Source organism: Equus caballus, chromosome 10, assembly GCF_041296265.1.
Source record: "Equus caballus isolate H_3958 breed thoroughbred chromosome 10, TB-T2T, whole genome shotgun sequence".
Lineage (NCBI taxonomy): Eukaryota > Metazoa > Chordata > Mammalia > Perissodactyla > Equidae > Equus > Equus caballus.
The window spans coordinates 6,472,392-6,493,500 of NC_091693.1; the positions used below are offsets into that span (position 1 = coordinate 6,472,392).

At 38.7% G+C, this 21,109-nt stretch overlaps 1 protein-coding gene across 2 annotated transcripts in view; it reads left to right on the plus strand.

The window, feature by feature from the left end:
* The first annotated feature begins 5,509 nt into the window (after positions 1–5,509).
* Positions 5,510–21,109, plus strand: part of CD22 (CD22 molecule) — a 29,380-nt gene continuing 13,780 nt past the window's right edge. Inside the window, exons 1-4 of one of the 2 annotated variants that reach the window (XM_070224036.1) lie at positions 5,510–6,015; positions 9,581–9,755; positions 10,564–10,676; positions 11,427–11,473. The gene's annotated coding sequence lies outside the window, so the exon portion shown is untranslated. Of the gene's footprint in view, positions 6,016–9,580; positions 9,788–10,563; positions 10,677–11,426; positions 11,474–21,109 lie in introns of both variants that reach the window. The other variant, XM_070224037.1, reaches the window with a different exon arrangement.

Genomic DNA, 21,109 nt, shown 5'->3' on the forward strand with positions numbered 1-21,109 from the left:
AGCCGGGCGAGGACTGACAGCCCCCAGCCCACAGTAGTGTCCAGGTTGCCTGGCTCCACTGCATCCCTGGTGTGTGTGTGTGTGTGTGTGTGTGACAGTCAAGTCACCCAAAACGGAGACCATCTACTTCTTTGGAGGAAAAGATGGAAGGAAGAGTGAAGGCACCAAATCTCCTGTCCTCAGGAGTCCTGCACGCACCCTGGCTGCCTCCGCACAGCCCTCGGCCTTCAGAAATCACGGCCCGTCCGTGAGCCTGCTGCCTGACTTCCTGCTCTTGCAGGACCGTGAGCACCGGCTGGAGCTGTGCGGTGAAGCCTCAGACGCGCCTTTGAGGTGATGGGCAGGGCTTTAAGTCCCTAGTGGGTCCCCTGCCAGAGACCTTTGGGACCCTGTCCCCTAGCCTGGAGTCCCCCATTGAGATCGCTGGTGGTTTTTCTTTTTTTTGACATTATATTTTAAAATAATTATAGATTCACAGGAAGTTGCAAAGATAGAACAGAGAGGTCTGTGTGTCCTTCACCCAGTTCCCCCCGATGGTTACTTCTTACACAATTACACTACAATGTCAAAACCAGGAATTCGGCATTGGACAATGTGTGTGTAGCTCTAAACCATTTTATCACACGTCTGGATGTTTGTAACCATCTCCGCAACCAAGATACAGAATTATTCCGTTATCACAAAGATCTCCCTTGTAGTCACATCCACTTCCCTTTCCCCCACCACCTCTAACTCCCGGCCACCAGTAATCTGTTCTGCATCTCTGTCATTTTGTCATTTCAAGAATGTTACATAAAAAGAATCATACAGTATGTGACCCTTTGAGACTGACTTTTTTTTGACTCAGTATAATGCCTTCAGAATCATCCAACTTGTTGCCTGGATCCATACTTTGTTTCTCGTTGATGGTTGTTGCCACATAGTGCTTCCTGGGTGGATATATCACAATTTGTTTAACCATTCATCTATTGAAGGACACGTTGGCTGTTTCCAGTTTTCTGCTATTACAAAGACAGCCGCCATGAACAGTCGTGTACAGGTTTTTGTGTGGACATAAGGTTTTCATCTCTTGGGGATAAATGCCTACGAGTACAATTGCTAAGTCTTATGGTAGGTTTCTCGAGAAACTCACAAACTCTTTTCCAGAGTAGCTGTACCATTTTGCGTTCCCACCAGCAATGTATGAATGATCCAGTTTCACTGCGTCCTCACCAGTATTTGGTACTGTCATTATTTTTTATTTTAGCTGTTCTCATGTGTAGGTGGTGATAGCTTATCACTGTCTTGATTTGCATTTCACTACTGGCTAGTGATGTTGAACGTCTTTTCATGCGCTTATTTGCTGTCTGTGTATCTCTTTGGTGAAACGTCTCTTCGTGTCTTTTGCCCGTTTTCTAACTGCTCATACAAACCACCCCCTTAAAGTGCACACCTCAGTGGTTTTAGGTGTATTCATAGAGTTGTGCAACCATCACCACATTCAATTTTAGAACATTTCATCACCCCCAGAGTAAACTCATGCCCATCAGCGGTCACTTCCATTTCCTCTCAGCACCTCCACCCCAGACCCAGGCAACCGTTAAAGCTATCTTCTGTCTCTACAGATTTTCTTTTTCTGAACATTTCATATAAATGGAATCATACAATACGTGGCCTTTCACGAGTGGCTTCTTTCACTTAACGTTTTCAAGTTCATCCATCTTGTAGCATCTATCAGAACTTCATTTTTTTTATTGCCAAGTAATACTTCATTGTATTGGTATACCATATTTTCTTTATCCATTCATCGCTGGGCGTCTGGGCTGTTCCCACTCTGACTTTTGTGGATAATGCTGCTATGAATGCTGGGTTAGGATTTCTGGGTGGATCTGTTTCATTTCCCTAGAGTGTGTAGCTGGGTGTCGAATTGCAGAGTTACAGGGTCATTCCAGGGTTAACCTTTGGAGAAGCTGTTCTGAGACTGTTTTCCAAAGGGGCTGGACAATCTTACATTCTCACTAGCAACATATAAAAGATTCAGTTACCGCACATCCTTCCCAGCATTTGAAATTGCCACTATTTCTTATTTCACCTGTCTAATAGGTGTGTGGTGGTGATATCTCATTGTGGTCTTAATTTGCATTTCTCTAAAAGCAGGTGATGCTGAGCACTATTTTTTTATGGGATGATTTTCTATCCGTATATCATCTTTGGTGAAATGTGTCTTCGTGTTTTTTTCCCATCTCCTAATTGGATTGTTTGATTTATTTTTTAATGTTGAATTTTGAGAGTTCTTTATATATTCATTCTAGATATGAGTCCTTTGTCAGATATGTGGTTTGCAAATATTTTCTCCGAGTCTGTATTTATCTTTTCATTTCCTTAACAACACAAAGATTTCACAGAGCAGAATTTTAATTTTCATGAAGTACAGTTTTTTCATTTTCAGGGGTCATGCTTTGGTCTCGTGTCTAAGAACTCTTCATCAGGCCTTGTGTCCTAAAGATTTTCTCCTATGTTACCTTCTAAACGTTTTATAGTTTAATGTTTCCTGTGTAAATCTATGAACCACTTGAGTTAGTTTTTGTATAAAGTATGTGGTTTAGGTGGAGGTTCACGTTTCGCCTATGGCTATCCAGTCATTCCACGACCATTTGTCGAAAGGACTATCTTCCCTCCATTGAATTGCTTTTGCTCCTTTATCAAAAACCAGTTGGCCATGCTCGTGGGGGCTGTTTCTGGGTTCTCTAGTCTGTTCCGTTGATCTGCTTGCCCCCAGTACCACACAGTGTTGATTACTGTCTGTTACTTCACACTAAGCCTTGAAATCAGGTAGAGTGATTCCTCCCCTTTATTCTTCTTTTTCACAAATGTTTTCTATTCTGGTTCTTTGGTCTTTCTGTATAAACTTTAGAATAATCTTGTCTATAGCTGCAAAAAAATCACGCTGGGATTTTGATAGGCATTGCTTTAAATCTGTGTGTTAATTTGAGGAGACTTGATGTCTTTACTGTGTTATCTTCCAGTTCATGAATGTGTTAACTATTTAGGTCTTTGATTTTTTCAGCTGCGTTTTCAGTATACAAGTCTTATATATGTTTTGTTAGATTTTTTACACCTAAGTATTTCTTTCTTTTTAAGCCACTGTAAATGGAATTGTATTTGAAATTTCAGTTTCCACTTGTTTATTGTGATTATAAAGAAATGTGGGGGCTGGCCTGGTGGCGTAGTGGTTAAGTTCTTGAGTTCTGCTTTAAGTTTTTGGCAGCCCGGGGTTCGCAGGCTCAGACCTACACACCACTCATCAAGCCATGCTCTGGTGGCATCCCACATACAACACAGAGGAAGATTGGCATGGATGTTAGCTTAGGGACGATTTTCCTCACCAAAAAAAGAGAAAAGCAATGTGGCTAACTTTTGCATTGATCTTGTATTCTGCAACCTTGCTGAACTCGCTTACTAGTTCTAGAATTTTTTTTATTGTTCCCTTAGGGTTTTCTACATACACCATTATGTTAGCTGCAAATAGGGATGGTTTTATTTCTTCTTTTCAGATCTATATTTTTTTATTGCCTTTCTCCACCTTATCATGCTGTCTAGAACTGCCAGTACCGTGTTGAACAGGAGCAGAGAGAGTGGGTGTCCTTGGCCTTGTCCCAGCGTTAGGGGAGAAAGCAGTCATTCTCTTAGGGTTAAGTATGTTGGCTGAAGTTTTGTAGGTTATCAAGTTGAGGAATTTCCTCTCTATTCATAGTTTTCAGAAAGTTTTTTTTTTTTTTTTTATCATGAATGGGTGTTAAATTTTGTCAAATGCTTTTTCTGCAGCAATTTATATAATCAAGTTATTTTTTTCTCTATATCATATTAATATGAGATTACACTGTCTGATTTTCAAATATTGAACCAGGCTTGCATGCATGGAATAATTCCGACTTGGTCGTAGTGTATAATTCTTTTTATATATTGCTGAATTCTATTTGCTAATGTTTTGTTAGGGATTTTTATATCTGTATTCATAAGGAATATTTGTCTGCCATTTCCTTTTTCATACTATCTTTGTCTATTTTTCTTTTCTTTCTTTCTTTTTTTTTTTGAGGAAGATTGGCAACAGGGCCAATCTTCTTTTTTTAATTTTTGTTTTTCTCCCCAAAGCCCCAGTATATAGCTGCATATCCTAGTTGCAAGTCATTCTAGTTCCTCTATGTGGGATGCCTCCAGAGCATGGCCTGATGAGCGATGTGTAGGTCCACGCCCGTGATCCAAACCAGCGAACCCTGAGCCACCAAAGCAGAGCGAGTGAACTTAACCACTCAGCTGTGGGGCCGGCCCCTTCTTTTCTTTTCTTTTTTTTTGTTTGAGGGTAATACTGGCTTCAAAGAATGAGTTGGGAAGCATTCTTCTTACTATTTTCTGAAAGAGATCATGTATAATTGGTGTCAATTCTTCTTTGAATGCTGGGTAAAAATTCTCCAGTAAAACCACATGGGCCTTGGAGATATCTTTTTCAGGTTTTAAATTACGTTAGTAGTTATAGGGCCATTCAGATTATCTAATTCATATTGGATGGGTTGTGGTCGTTTGTACTTTTTGAGGAACTGATCCATTTACTCTGAGTTGTCAAATTCACGCGTGTAGAGTTGTTCATAGTGTTCCTTTATTACCTTTTTGATGTCTGCAGTGTCTGTAGTGATGTCCCTGGTTCCATTCTTGGTACTAGCATTTGTCTTCTCTCTTTATTTGTTAATCTTGCTAGAGGTTTGTCAATTTTGTTGATCTTTTCAGTGAACTGGATATTTTGTTTTTTATAATATTTTTCCATCTTCAGTTTTATGGATTTCTGTCTTTATATTTATTACTTCCTTCCTTATGCTTGCTTTGGGTTTATTTTTCTCTTACTTTTATAGTTTCTGGAGATAGAATCTTATATTATTGATTTAAGACTTTTCTTCTCCTTCTTTTCTTCTTCTTCTTCTCCTCCTTTTTGAGGAAGATGGTCCCTGAGTTAACATCTGTGCCAATCTTCCTCTATTTTGTATGTGGGATGCCACCATAGCATGGCTTGATGAGCAGTGCTAGGTCTGCGCCCAGGATCTGAATCTGTGAAGCCCGGGCCACTGAAGTGGAAGCACTCGAACTTAACTGCTATGCCACTGGGCCGGCCCCAAGAGATTTTCTTTTTTTAATGTGAGTGATATCGACCCTGATATCAGTTTCCCCACATTAAACCCAGCATATATGGGGTTAAAACCAAAACACTCATTCCCTGCTTACTCTCTGGCTTCCTGGCTCCAGAATCCACTATCCTCCATGGAGACAGACACCACCAAGGACAAGCACCTGGACCATCTCCTCCCGCAAAGAGATACGGGCTGGTGGGAAAGCTGCTGACCAGCAAGGTCACGAGCTCCCTCCTCTCTGCAAGTGTCTCAAGGCCAAAGACAGGCTGGTGGGAAAGCTCCGACCAGCAAGGCCATATGCTCCCCCTCCCATACCTAAAGCCCCAAATAAAAGCCCTTCCTTTTAGCTTTTTGGGGAGTTTGGGATTTGAGCATTAGCTGCCCTCTCTCCTTGCCCAGTGCCATGCAAAAATAAACTTTCTACTTTCTTCCACCACACCCGGTGTCAGAGATTGGCTTGCTGCACAACTGGTGAGCGAACTCACTTCAGGTTTGGTAACAATTTGGCGACCCAGATGGGACAATGTCCCAGGTGGACGTCTCGCCTGTGGCACACTGGCCTCTGGCTAAAGGCTTCTCTTGGAAGCTGTCCTGCAGCTGCCTGAGCCCCTTGTCTCAGGGACAGCCCCAAGCGACTGGCTGCTAGCCAGACGTCGTTGGCCCACGGCGCTTTTGCTTTGGTGGTGGAAGAAACTAGGTTTAGGACTTAGGAAGACGTCTCTTGTAAGTAGCTGGTAGTTTTTGTTTTTGTCTTTGTGTTAACCTTTTCCAGCAGGACTGGCTGGAAATAATGGGTACCTTGGCAGCCCTCTGGGCTCCATTTGTTTTGAAGTCGCCGCGACGCCCCGGCCAAATTTTGGTAAGTCCCCTGGGTATGCACAACCGAGGTCCCTTGTCCTTGCTCATCTGGGAAGACCTGCATGGTGGATCTTCATTTGTTGGGCGCCCCCGAGTGTAGGACACGGACTAAGGTGGGACTGGAAGCTCTTTGGTTTTTGGTTTTGGTCTTTGCTTTGGCTTCCGTTTGTGGCCGAGGGTTTTTGGGAATGCGCGCTTGTTTGGTATTTGTTGTTATCTGTCTGTTTGTCTGTCCTTTTAAAAGTGTTAACATGGGAGGTGCTGCATTTATTCCACCTAAGAGCCCCTTGGGAAAAACTTGGCTGATGGTTGACCTATAGTTATAAGCCAATGTCTAAAGAGGGATAATTTTCTTTTGTAACACCACGTGGCCACAATATTCTTTAGAGTCCAGAGAGAAAAAATTGGCCAAAAGATGGATCCTCAAGTTGGGAAACTTTTTAGAGAGCTCTTATGATCAACAACTGTTTTATTGGTATCTATGAAAAGACCAAATTAAGAGGAAACTGTAATGACTAGTCTTAAGAACTTAATCAAACTTGGGGTCTCAGCTTCTTGTAGTCTTACAGATGCTAATAAAAATGTTAAGTTAACAAAGAGAAATCAGAAAGGGAAGAGTCACAGGACACATCCCAATGGGATAAATGTAACAGATATGAAGTTAAAACAAAGGTTTTAATGAAACACTGCCTAAGGTTGGATGGACTAAAGGCACTCTCCTTTTGGCTCCCCAACATTAGAGGACATCAGACAAATCTGTTCTATTTACCCCAGTTTGAAAAATTTAAAAGGTCAGGAGGCAAAAATCAGAGTGAAAAACCTGACCAACAATTGTTTGGGGCAACAGTTAGGCTACTAAGATTAATAAGACTATAAAGATTAAAGTGTTTAAACTAATATTATATGAAGAGGTTATGTCAACTTTGCCTGGATGTTTTCTTTGGGAATAAATGTTATGTCTAACTGGGAATGCTTCCGCTGAACAATACTGTAATACCAAAACTTGTTAATAGAATTCTAATGTAAGTTGTAATTAAAAGTATAAGGGTTAGTAAAACTAAGATAAAGTTTCGTAAAAATTGATATACTTAAACGGGCCAATTACAGTTCACCCAAACTGATGTATGCAATTGCAAAAGCCAGCTGCAACAATGGGGAGCCTGTTTTAATCTTTTGAGGCTTCTAAATAAAATTAGAAATACTTTACTGCCTCTTTAAGAGAAAATAATTAAAAAATTAAACATGCCAGCAGCCGAACCCAAATCTGCTGCTTTTGTCTACTCTCTTGCTGAGCTTCCCAGCAAGCTGAGCTTCACTTCAACTCCCCCAAAATTCCTGATCTAAAATTGAACAAGTAAAAATAAGTAAACTTCTGAGATAATTTAGAATTGTAATGGCCATTCTGAAAACCTGTTTTAGAAGAGGATTCAGAATCTCTCATAACGGAAGGCAGTATTTAATGAATATGCAAAAACTTCTGAGAGACAAAGTTATTTAACATGATATAAAATTATCTTTGATGAATGAAAGCCTGTTTAAATTTGCTGGTTTCATTTAAAAGGAACACGTCCTCAAAGTTATCAGCATTGGCTATGATGCAGACATACAGCCTGGGTTTACTGGTCAAATGAATTCATGTCATTTCTGCTACAAAATTTATCAGCAAAACTCATAACTCAGTATAATAGCTAATTTTGTGTAATGTCTCATGGAGTTTTTGTAGACAATCTAAATATAATTGTTAAGAACAGGTAAACTAAATAAATGTAAAAAAAAATAAAAGTTTTTGGAAAAATTTTTTAATAATAATTATATATATAATTATATGTATAATAATTATGTTATGATACATGTATTTTAAACAACTGAGGATGATAGTTAACTGCTGTAATGTCACATGAAGTTTTTAAGAGTAATTGTTAAAACTGGGTAAGAGTTTTAAGTACAATAATTATGTTTTATAGCCTGCATGCTTAAAAACAGCTTCCAAAATCTTTTTGGAAACTTAAATTTTATAACTTTACTAAGTTAAGTTAAATAATAACAGTTTATTGGGTATCTAGGTCATTTCCACATAAGATAAAATATTAAAGGTTAGCTACTAAGCAGATATTTGTCTGCCTTTGGTTTCTTATATCAAAGAGACTAAAAAGTGCTTAGGTTTATTAATAAACATGTTATATGTATGCTGAGAAATTTTCTGTAAGAAAACATATATTTTTAAAAGGTCTGTATACAAAGAAAGTAAAATATACGTTTTCAGTAAAAAGATATAAAGAATGGAAATATTTTTGTTTCTTGAGTTGAGAAAGATAAATTTGTCCTAAAGTGCTGGGACAAATTCTGAATGTAAAAAAGTAACCAAAGGTTTGTAAAAGTAAAGCCCTAAAGAGTTTTATGTATGGTCAACTTGGCCAGGATTAAAGTAAATCCAATTAAGCAAATAAACTTGTATGTCAAAAGTAAACTGGTACAAAATTAAAACTTGGTTTCCTCTTTCTTAAAAGGATAATTTTCCTAAATTTTTAATCTTCTCTATATAAAAAGGTTATAAAAAGGCTTTTTTTTGGACTATTTTAACTCTGTTTCCCCTTGACTGCTTCTGTTGTCACTTTGAATAGATACCTGAACATGGTTTTACAAGTGAACTCTGTTTCCTATCTGAACAAATGTTTTAAAGCTTTTAATATTTTTGACAAGCTTCCCCCCTGACACAAATATTCAAGTATTGAATAAAAGCTGTCTTTTGACCTGAAAGAGGAGAGAAGGTTTCTCTGGGGATTTTCAGAGGGCCCCTGGGAGGTCTCGGAGAAATTTGCTCTCTTCCTATAAGAAAAGAAAGCTAAACTAATAAGGCTTATTTTGTATGTTAAATTACATGAGAAGCATTGTCAAATAAGTAATGATAAACTTTCTTAAATGATATTATATAAATGTTACTGATATAAATATTTTAAAAATTATCTGATCTGTTCTGATTGTCAGCTATAATCCTGGTTATTATCTCAAAATGTTGTATATCACAGAGATGGTTAAATGCCTTTGTCAGTTACCATTTTTGAATGTTTTGTTATCTATGAACAGTGGCTATTTTACTTTGATTTTTTGCAAATATGTTTCATCTTCAGAGAAATTCATGGAAAGGACTCTGACGCTCTAGAATACAGGTTTCTAATAAATGTTCAGATTGTAAAACCAAACTGGGTAAAAATTACAGAACTCCAACAGAGAAACTTATGACCTCACAAACTTCTGACAGAAGATTAAGATCAAGAACCAATTACACAGGACAGAATAAACTGATAGGGATGATTATAATTTTTATGACTTTTTAATTGAGATATTGATGATTTTTGATGTTTTGCTTTTTTCAGAGTTAAGAAAACCTTTTTCTCTATTCTCTTGAAGAACTATGACTTGCAGCAATTTATAAACAAAACTGAAACATTTGTCTTTTCCTCCCTATCTGAGCCCTCCAAAATGCAAAAACTTCTGATAAATAAGTATTCTTATGGCAATATAGTTGTTTGCATAAGCACAATAAGAATCTCTTCTTCTTTTAAAAGGACACAATTGGAAACACTGTTATATTACCAAGGCTTTGACTGGAACATCATATTTAAAAAAAACATACAGACTTGGATATAACAAGACAGCTTTTGAGGAATGAAGGTTGACATTCTGGAATAAAGCCACTTGGAAATATTGGCCTGGTACCTTGCTTATGGATTTTGTAACCTGGTAAGGTTGAGCAAAGAATGTCGCTACCTCTGGTAGGTACAAGGAACCTCAATATTTTGGGAAACCTCATGAAGAGAGGGATTCACCCAAATCTGTAGGTACTGCAGGCAGAATCTGATACAGGTCCTTTGCTTGGTTTTCCTTGAGAGACCTTTAAAGTTCAACCTGAGATTTCTTATAAGGTTCCAGCAAAGCAGATTTAAAAGAGCCTATATGATCAATTACTATTCTTGCTGTACTCATGTAAATAATTATGCCAAATTTATTAAAACTAGACATTGTGTAAACCAGTTAGTCTTAATTTGGCTGTGTCTAAAGAAATTGATGGTGATTTTAGGGAGGAAGATTATATTTCAATAGGAACTATAATACATGTTTATAGATATTAAATTTTAATTTTTTCAATTATCTTTGAAATTTTGTTTCACTTCTGTTAACTGGACTGGATCTCGAATTCTTCATCTCCTGAAATATCTGGCTAAAACCCTCCAAACTAACATTTTCAGGGTTTTTTCCCCATTATTTTCATTTGGAGTCATTGAAAACTAAATCTGCCCTTTTCCTAAAGCCTTACAAACTGAAGCTGGAAGACCTAATATAAACTTAAAAGAGATTCATGTCTACTGCTGTGTAAGCCACTCAAAAAGCTACCCTGAGTGCCTGATGACACCATGAGAGACATTTCAAACTGCAAAAGATGCTTCGACCCTGACTTCTAGGAATCTTGATGGGCTGACCCCTGGGCTCAGAAACTGGTTTATAATTTGCTCCAATCATTAACCTTGCTTTTCTCTTTTTGTTTCTCTAGAAAAACTTCTTATTAAATACCTGGTTACTTACTTACTTGATATAGGCCTACCTTAAGGAGCCCACCAGCATCACTGCCTTGTTAAAAGACTGGTTCAAGGAGGGGCTGGCCCCATGGCCGAGTGGTTAAGTTCGCGCGCTCCGCTGCAGGCGGCCCAGTGTTTCGTTGGTTCGAATCCTGGGTGCGGACATGGCACTGCTCATCAAACCACGCTGAGGCAGCGTCCCATATGCCACAACTAGAAGAACCCACAACGAAGAATACACAACTATGTACCGGGGGGCTTTGGGGAGAAAAAGGAAAAAATAAAATCTTTAAAAAAAAAAAAAAAAAAGAAAAGACTGGTTCAAGGAGATGAAACAACCTACGCCCCATTTCAGCAGGCAGTAGCTAGATCGGTCACTGCCCCAAATCCCTCAAGATTGAGGGATGGACATAAAATAGGGGGGAGTTGATATCGACCCTGATATCAGTTTCCCCACATTAAACCCAGCATATATGGGGTTAAAACCAAAACACTCATTCCCTGCTTACTCTCTGGCTTCCTGGCTCCAGAATCCACTATCCTCCATGGAGACAGACACCATCAAGGACAACACCTGGACTATCTCCTCCCACAAAGAGATACGGGCTAGTGGGAAAGCTGCTGACCAGCAAGGTCACGAGCTCCCTCCTCTCTGCAAGTGTCTCAAGGCCAAAGACAGGCTGGTGGGAAAGCTCCGACCAGCAAGGCCATATGCTCCCCCTCCCCTACCTAAAGCCCCAAATAAAAACCCTTCCTTTTAGCTTTTTGGGGAGTTTGGGATTTAAGCGTTAGCTGCCCTCTCTCCTTGCTCAGTGCTGTGCAAAAATAAAATTCCTACTTTCTTCCACCACACCCGGTGTCAGAGATTGGCTTGCTGTGCAATGGGTGAGTGAACTCACTTCAGATTGGGTAACATGAGTGTTTAGTGCTATAAATTTCCCTCTTGTGCTTTAGCTGTGTTCCATAAAATTTGATAGGTTCTATTTTTGTTTTCTTTCAGTTCAATATATTTTTTAATTTCCTTTGAGATTCCTTCTTTGACCTATAGATTAATTCAGAAGTGTGTGGTTTAGTTTCCAAGTGTTTGGAGATTTTCCTGTTATCTTTATGTTATTGATTTCTAGTTTAATTCCATTGTGGTTAGAGAATACAGTTGCCCATCTGTATCCACAGGTTCTGCACCTGCAGATTCAACCAACCACAGTTTGAAAGGCCTATGATGATTGTGTCTGTATGGAACGTGTACAGGCCTTTTTTCCTAGTCATTGTTTCCTAAGCAAGACAGTATAAAAACTATTTACCTAGCATGTACATTGTATTAGATATTATAGGTAATCTAGAGATGATTTAAAGTATACAAGAGGATGTGCATAGGTTATAGGCAAATCCTATACCATTTTATATAAAGGACTTGAGTGTCCATGGATTTTGGTATCTGCAGAGGTCTGGAACCAATCTCCTGTGGATATCGAGGGACAGTTGCAAACTCTGTGTGATTTAAATTATTTCAGTTTTTTTGAGGCTTGTTTTATGGCCCTAAACTTGGTTTATCTTGCTATATGTTCCATGGGTTCTTGAAAAGATTGTGTGTTATTCTTTGTTGAATGGAGTGTTCTATAAATGTCAATTAGGTCCTATTAGTTGATGGTGTTGTTGAGTTCTAATATATCCTTGCTGATTTTCTGTCTAGTTTTTCTATCAATTGTTGAGGGAGGGGTGAGCATTTAGTGCTATACATTTTAATGTGAGTTTTAAGTTTCCAAGCATAATTGTGGGTTTGTCCCTTTCTATTTTCACTTCTATTGGTCTTTGCTTCATTTATTTGGTAGCTCTTTTGTTTGGGGCATACACACTTAAGATTGCTATGTCTTCTTGGTGGATTGATCATTTCCTTAGTATATAATATCCCTCTCTGGCTTTGGTAATTTTCCTTGCTCTGAAGTCTACTTCATTTGTTATTAATATGGCCACTCCTCCTTTCTTTTGACTGATGTCTGGATGGTATATCCTTTTACTTTATTTTATTTTCAATTTACCTATATAATTATACTTGAAGTTATTTTCTTAGAGAAAACATATAATTGGGTCTTGTTTTTTTATCCACTCTGTCAATCTCTGTCTTTTCATTTGTATATTTAGACCATTTACATTTAACATAGTTACTTACATGCTGAGGCTTAAGTCTGCCACTTTATTTTTTGTTTTCTCTTTGTTCTCTCTGTTTTCTTTTTTTCTACCTTCCTCTGGGTTCCTTGAACATTTTTTAAAAATTTAATTTTGATTTATCTGTAGTATTTTTGTGTATATCACTTTGCATACCTTTTTAGTACTTGCTCTAGGTGTTACATTATATATAATTTGTCAAAGTCTACTGATTTCAACATTTTACCAGTTCAAGTGAAGTGTAGAAGCCTTACCTCTCTTTTCAACCCTTACCCTCTCCCATTTATAATATAATTGTCTTCAGTATTTCCCCCACATACACCAAGAACAGTATTACACGGTGTTGTATTTTTTGCTTTGGCTGTCAAACATAATTTAGAAAACTCAAGAACAGAAGGAAAGTCTACCATATTTACCCACAGGTTTACTCTGTTCATGTTCTTTCTTCCTTCCTGATGTTCCAAGATTCTTTTTTTTTTTTTTAATCATATTATTTCTGTTTAGAGAATTCTCTTTAGCCATTCTTTTAAGGAGGTCTCTTCTGGGTAAAAATTCTGTTAGTTTTCCTTCACCTGAGAATGTCTTGATTTCCTCTTCATTCCTGAAGGGTATTTTCACAGATAAAGGTTCCCAGGTGGATAACTCATTTCTTTCAGTATCCAAAAAATATCATTTCACATCCTTACGGCCTCCATGGTTTTTGTTGTGATATCTACTGTTACTTGAATGGGTTTTCTTCCTATAGGCAATGTGTCATTTCTCTGGGGTAGTTTTCACTACTTTTTCTTTGTCTTCAGTTTTTAGAAGTTTGAGTATTATGTGTCTTGGCATGCATTTCTTTGGATTTATCCTGTTTGAGATTCACTCAGCTTCTTGAATCTGTAGATATATGTTTTGTTTGTTTGTTTGTTTTGTCAAATTAGGGACATTTTCAGCCATTATTTCTTCAAATACTTCCTCAGCCCCACCCTCTTTCTCATCTCCTTCTGAGACTCCAATACCATGGATGTTAGATCCTGTGTTATAGTCTCACAGGTCCTGAAGACTCTATTCATTTTTTTTAGTCTATTTTCTCTCTGTTGTTCAAATTGGGTAATTTCCATTGTTCTATGTTCCATTTCACTGATTCTTTCTTCTGTACTCTCTATTCTGCTTAGGCCAATTCATTCAGATTTGATTACAGTTATTGTATTTTTTGACTCTAAAATTTCCTTTTGTTTCTTATTTATATTTTCTATTTTTTTGCTGAGGCTTTCTATTTTTTCATTTGTTTCAAGCATTTTGTAAGTTCTCACTGAAGCATTTTTATTATGGCTGTTTTAAAATCTTTGTCAGTGAGATCAGCATCACGACTGTGTGAGTTGTTCCCTTTGTCCCTCCTCTCAAGGTTACAACCAGTATGACATCCATAGACAAACAAGGATCCTCTGCACAGCACACTAGGATACTGAGAGATCCACGCATCTGTACATCTGAGGGTGGGCGGACTGGACCTCATGGAGGCAGTGGGCCCAGGTAGCAGCATGATAGCTCCTGAGACCAGAGGCTCTAGGAACCATGGTAGGTCTGTGACTGGAGGCTTCAGGAACCACAGCACCACCCAATAATGGATGCTCCAGGAACCGAGGCAGCACCTACAACCAGAGGCTCCAGGAACCAGGGTGGCATGCAGCCCCCTCCTTCTCCTCTGGCAGCAGTGATGGTGCCTGTGACCTGAGGCTCCAGGAACCATGGTGACCTCTGAGATCAGAGGCTCTGGAAACTGCAGCAGCACCCATGATTGGAGGCTGCAGGAACCTCAGCAGTGCACACAACCCAGCATCCCAACTCCTCCAGCAGTAAGATACCTGTGACCTTGGCCCTCCCAGCAGTGGGAGCTGCATCCAGGACCCCAGTGCACCTGGCAGCCATAGTGGTACCTGAGACCAGAAGCTCCAGGAACTGAAGCACCTGTAACTGGAGGCCCCAGGAACTGTGGCAGTGCCTGCGGCCCAGGTACTCACTCTCTGCTGTGGTGGTGGTAACACCAGTGACCCCAGCCCACCCAGCAGTGGTGGCAATGCCCGTGAACCCAGCATCTCCAGTGGTGGTGGTGCTCGCACACCAAGAAGACCTGGTAGCAGCAGAAGAGGAGGCATACATGACTCCAGCCCCTCAACCGCAGTTGTGCCTGAGGCCACAGGGAACTGGGCAGCCATGGCGGCAGAGCCCACAACCCTGGTCCCTCAGCCACAGTGATGCCCACAACCCCAGCCCTGGGACCCATGGCAGCAGTGCCTTTGAAACTGACAACCCTGGACACAAAGGAGGCTCCCTGAAACTCTGGCTCCCACCCCACTCTCCTCCTCTCCCCTTCATGGTGGTGGAGACTTTGACCCAGGTGAACCTGGAAACAGGTTGGGTAACCCAGTGGTGATGCCTGAAGCCACAGAGAAACCAGCATCAGCAGCAAGGCACCAATGACCTTGGAGGCACTAGCAGGGACAACGAGGGCACCAAAGACACTTCTAGCAGAGGCAGTGGAGGGGGGAAAGTGCTGGCTCTCAAGTACAATCAGAGGCATCTCAGAATCAAAGTAACTGAAGCCTTACCCAAGTAAGAAAGGTGTTTACTACCATGAATGCACCATCAGAGGAACAACTCATCAAGCACCTGGAAAAATTATGGTAACATGGCATCACCAAAAAAATGACAATTCTCTAGAAACCAAACTTGAAGTCACTGGAAGGTTGCAATCTAACTGATGGAGAATTCAAAATAGCTGTCATGAAGAAACTCAATGATCTATAAGAAATCTCAGAAAGACAGTTCAATGAGCTCGGGAATAAAATTAATGAACAGAAGGAGTATTTACCAAAGAGACTGAAACTCTAAAAAAGAACCAAACAGAAATTCTGGAGCTGAAGATCACAATAAATGACATGGAGAATGGATTAGAAAGCACTAGAAATAACACAGGCCATATGGAAGGGAGAATTAGTGAGCTTGAAGATAAAAATCTAGAAATGATTCAGGTGGAAGAGGAGAAAGAACTAAGATTTTTAAAAAATAAAGAAACTCTATGAGAAATATCTGGCTCCATTAGAAAAAGCAACATAAGGATAATGGGTATCCCAGAAGAAGAAGAGACAGAGAAGGAAGCAGAGAGCTTATAGAAATCAATAATAGCTGAGAACTTCACAAACTTGGGAAAGGAACTGGATACACAAGTTCATGCAGCTAATAGAACATTTAATTATCTCAATGCAAAAAGATCTTCTCCAAGACACATTATATTAAGGCTGTCAAAAATCAACGACAAAGAAGGACTGACCCGGTGGCACAGTGGTTAAGTTTGCATGTTCCACTTCAGCGGCCAGGGGTTCACCAGTTCAGATCCCGGGTGTGGACACGGCACCACTTGGCAAGCCATGCTGTGGCAGGCGTCCCACATATAAAGTAGAGGAAGATGGGCACAGATGTTAGCTTAGGGCCAGTCTTCCTCAAAAAAAAAAAAAAATCAATGACAAAGTAAATTACCTACAAAGGAGCCCTCATTAAGCTATCAGCAGATTTCTCAGCAGAAACTCTACAGGACGGGACAGACTGAAATGATATATTCAAAATATTGAAATATAAAAACTGCCAGCCAAGAGTATTCTATCCAGGGGCTGGCCCCATGGCTGAGTGGTTAACTTTGTGAACTCCGCTTTGGAGGCCCAGGGTTTCCCTGGTTCAGATCCTGGGTGCAGACATGGCACTGCTCATCAGGCCATGTTGAGGCAGTGTCCCATATGCCACAACTAGAAGGACTCACAACTAAAATATTCAACTGCGTACTGGGGGGATTTGGGGAGGAAAAAGCGGAAAAAAAATATTGGCAACAGTTATTAGCTCAGGTGCCAATCTTAAAAAAAAAAAAAAGAATATTCCATCCAGTATAGTTGTTCTTCAGATATGAAGGAGAAATAAAGGCTTTCCCAGACAAACAAAAGCTGAGGGAATTTATCTCCACTGGACCTACCTTACAAGAAATGTTGAAAGGAGTTCTCCTATCTGAAATGAAAAGGCAGAAGTGAACAAATCCTTGAGTAAGGTGATAAATAAATAGACAGGACCAGAAGATCACAAAGATGTTACAGAATAGGATTTAAACACTTAATTACAGCATAAAGGTTAAACAGGAAAAAAAGCATTAAAAATAACTAACACTACTTGAATATGGTAATGAACTCACAATATAAAAAGGGGTTAATTTGTGACAACAAAAACGCAAAAGGGAGGAGGTAAAGGACAAAACCTGCATCGGCAAATGAAGATAAGATGCCATCAGAAGAAAAAGGACTATTTTACCTGAGACACTGTATACAAACTGCACAGTAAGCACAAAACAAAAATCTAGAGCAGAGACATGAAGCATAAGAAAAGAAGAAGCTGAGAAAAACATCACAGAAAACCACCGGACTGAAATGGCAGACAGACACGAAAGGGAAAAGAAATACGGAAATATACAGCAACAGGCAAATAAAAGATAAAAAGGCAGGAGTAATGTCTCATATATCAGTAATCACCCTAAATGTAAATGGACTGAACTCACCAATCAAAAGACATACAGTGACTGGATGGATTAAAAAACAAGACCCAATTGTATGCTGCCTCCAGGAAACACACCTCAGCTCTGAAGACAAACATAGGCTCAGAGTGAAGGGATGGAATATGATATTCCAAGCAAATGGTAACCAAAAGAAAGTGTGTATAGCCATAGTTATATCAGACAAAATAGACTTCAAGGCTGAAAAAGGTAACAAGAGACAAAGATGGCCATTATATAATGATAAAGGAGACAATCCATCAAGAAGACATAACATTTATGGATACATATACACCTAACATAGGAGCACCAAAGTATATAAAGCAACTGTTAACAGACCTAAAGGGAGAAATCAACAGCAACACAACGGTGGTAAGGGACTTTAACACCCAACTTACATCAATGGATCGATCAACCAGACAGAAAGTCAGCAAGGAAACATCAGCCTTAAATGACACATTAGGCTAGATGGACTTAATAGACATATATATATATATATATATATATATATATATATATATAGAACATTCCATCCAAAAGAAGCAGAATACACATTCTTCTCAAGTGCCCATGGAACATTCTCAAGGGGAGACCATATGTTGGGACACAAAACGAGTCTCAATAATTTTAACAAGATTGAAATCATATCAAGCATCTTTTCCAACCACAACAGTACGAAACTAGAAATCAAGCACAAGAATAAAACTGGAAAAATCACAAATATGTGGATATTAAACAACATGCTACTGAACAACTATTAGGTCAAAAAAAAAAAACCAAAAGAGAAATAAAAAAATACCCAGCGACAAATGAAAATGAAAATATGACATACAAAAATCAATGGGATGCAGCAAAAGTGGTACTAAGAGGAAAGTTTATAGCAATACAGGCCTACGTAAAGAAACAAGAAAAATCTCAAATAAACAATCTAACTATACACCTGAATAGGAACTGAAAAAACTAGAAGAACAAACGAAGCCCAAAGTTAGTAGAAGGAAGGAAATAAAAAAAAATACAACTGGAAATAAATGAAATAGAGACTAGAAAGGCAATAGAAAAGATCAATAAAGCTAAGAGCTGGTTCTTTGAAAAAAAATAAACAAAATTGGGGCTGGCCCCGTGGCCGAGTGGTTACGTTCGCGCGCTCCGCTGCAGGCGGCCCAGTGTTTCGTTGGTTCGAATCCTGGGCGCGGACATGGCACTGCTCATCAAACCACGCTGAGGCAGCGTCCCACATGCCACAGCTAGAGGAACCCACAACGAAGAATACACAACTATGTACCGGGGGGCTTTGGGGAGAAAAAGGAAAAAATAAAATCTTTAAAAAAAAAAATAAACAAAATTGACAAACTTTTAGCTAGACTCACTAAGAAAAAAAGAGAAAGCTCAAATAAATAAAATCAGAAACAGAAGAGAAGAAGTTACAACAGATACTACAGAAATACAAAGGATCATAAGAGACAACTACAAACAGCTATATGCTAACAAATTAGAAAATCTAGAAGAAATGGATAAATGGATAAATTCTTAGAATTCAGTCTTCCGACACTGAACCATGAAGAAATAGAAGATTTGAATAGACTGGTCACTAGTAAGGAGATTAAGACAATAATTGAAAACCTCCCAAAAAACAAAAGTCCCAGATCAGATGGTTTCACTGGAGAATTCTACCAAACATTGAAAGAAGACTTAATACCTATCCTTCTCAAACTCTTCCAAAAAATTGAAGAGGAGAGAACGCTTCCTAACTGATTTTATGAGGCCAACATTACTCTGCTACCAAAACCAAACAAGGACAACACAAAAAAAGAAAATTACAGGCTAATATTCCTGATGAACATACATGCAAAAATTCTCAATGAAATATTGGCAAACCAAATACAACAACACATTAAAAGGATCATACACCACGGTCAAGGGGGATTTATTTCAGGGATGCAGGGATGGTTCAACATCTACAGATCAATCAGTGTGATACATCACATTAACAAAATGAAGAATAAAAATTGCAAGATCATCTCAATAGATGCAGAATAAGCATTTGACAAGATTCAACATCGACTTATGATAAAAACTCTCAATAAAATAGATATAGAAGGAAAATATCTCAACATAATAATGGCCATATATAACAAACCCACAGCTAACATCATACTCAAGGGTAAAAAACTGAAAGTTTTTCCTCTAAGATCAGGAACAAGACAAGGCTGCCCACTCTCACCACGTTTATTCAACATGGTACTGAATGTCCTAGTCAGAGCAGTTAGGCAAGACAAAGAAATAAAAGGCATCCAAGTTGGAAAGGAAGAAGAAAGCTCTCACTATTTGAGGATGACATGATTTTATATATAGAAAACCCTAAAGACTCCACCAAAATACTATTAGAAATAATACATGAGTACCGGAAAGTTGCAGGGTATCAAATCAATACACAAAAATCTGATGTGTTTTTATGCACTAACAACCAACTGTCAGAAAGAGAAATTAAGAAAACAATCCTATTTACAAATGCAACAAAAAGAATAAAATACCTAGGAATAAATTTAACCAAGGAAGTAAAAGACCTGTACACAGAAAACTATAAGGCATTATTGAGAGAAATTGAAGAAGACGCAAAGAAATGGAAAGCTATTTCATGCTCATGGGTTGGAAGAATTAACATTGTTAAAATCCGGATTACCTAAAGCAATCTAGAGATTCAGTGCAATCCCTATCAAAATCCCAATGACATTTTTTCACAGGAATGGAACGAAAAATCCTAATATTTGTATGGAACCACATATGGCAAATAAACCACAATAGCTGAAGCAATCCTGAGAAAAAAGAACAAAGCTGGAGGTATCACAATTCCTGGTTTCAAACTATACTACAAAGCTATAGTAACCAAAACAACATGATGTTGGCAGAAAAACAGACACACAGATCAATGGAACAGAATCAAGAGCCCAGAAATAAACCCAGACATCTATGGCCAACCAATTTATGACAAAGGAGCCAAGAATACACAATGGAGAAATGAAAGTATCTTTAATAAATGGTGCTGGGAAAACTGGACAACCACATGCAAAAGAATGAGAGCAGACCACTATTCTATACTATACACGAAGATGAACTCAAAATGGATTAAAGACTTGAATGTAACACCTGAAACTATAAAACTCCTGGAAGAAAACACAGGCAGTATGCTCTTTGACATCGGCCTTAGATGTCTTAGATGTCTTCTTGGATATGTCTCCTTAGGCAAAAGAAACAAAAGAAAAAATAAACAAATGGGACTACATCAAACTAAAAAGCTTCTTCACAGCGAAGGAAAACATTAACAAAATGAAAAGACAACCTACCAGTTGGGAGAAAATATTTGCAAATCATATATCCGATAAGGGATTAATATCCAAAATATATAAAGAACTCATACAACTGAACAACAAAAAAACAAACAACACGATTAAGAAATGAGTAGAAGATCTGAACAGACATTTTTCCAAAGAAGACTTACAGATGGGCAACAGGCACATGAAAAGATGTTCAACATCACTAATCATTAGGGAAATGCAAATCAAAATCACAATGAGGTATCATTTCACTCCTGTCAGAATGGTGATTATTAAAAAGACAAGAAATAAGTGTCGGAGAGGATGTGGAGAAAACGGAACCCTCATACACTGCTGGTGGGAATGTAAATTGGTGCAAACACAATGGAAAACAGTATGGAGAATCCTCAAAAAATTAAGAATAGAACTACTGTATGATCCGGCTATTCCACTTCTGGGTATTTATCTGAAGAATAT